Source organism: Camelina sativa, chromosome 17, assembly GCF_030686135.1.
Source record: "Camelina sativa cultivar CO46 ecotype springtype chromosome 17, ASM3068613v1".
Lineage (NCBI taxonomy): Eukaryota > Viridiplantae > Streptophyta > Magnoliopsida > Brassicales > Brassicaceae > Camelina > Camelina sativa.
This window is the reverse complement of record NC_141896.1, coordinates 29176626-29177025: the sequence shown is the minus strand read 5'-3', so window position 1 is coordinate 29177025 and position 400 is coordinate 29176626. Positions and strand designations below refer to the sequence as shown.

The following is a 400-nucleotide window of genomic DNA, read 5'->3' as shown; positions in this document are numbered from 1 at the left end:
CTGCTGTTCAGAACAACAACTTTGAGATAAAAAGTAGTCTCATCCAGATAATAAAAAGCAAAAATTTTCATGGATTGCCTATGGAGGACCTATTGGACCATCTGGATGAGTTTGATAGGCTCTATAGCCTAACCAAGATCAATGGAGTTAGTGAAGATGGATTCAAACTCCGGCTTTTCCCATTTTCCTTGGGAGACAAAGCACACATATGAGAGAAATCACTCCCCAAGGACACTTGGGAAGCATGCAAGAAGGCGTTTCTAGCAAAATTCTTCTCCAACTCCAGAACCGCAAGGCTGCGAAATGACATCTCCAGCTTTTTTCAGAAGAACAATGAGACGTTCAGTGAAGCTTGGGAACGTTTCAAGGGATACACAAGCAGATGCCCTCATCATAGATT

At 42.2% G+C, this 400-nt stretch overlaps 1 non-coding gene across 1 annotated transcript; it reads right to left on the bottom strand.

Annotated features, from left to right (window-relative positions):
• Window positions 1-293: 293 nt before the first annotated feature.
• Window positions 294-400, bottom strand: LOC147924463 (small nucleolar RNA R71). The gene has a single exon (XR_015587868.1). It is a non-coding gene; the product is annotated as a small nucleolar RNA R71 (small nucleolar RNA).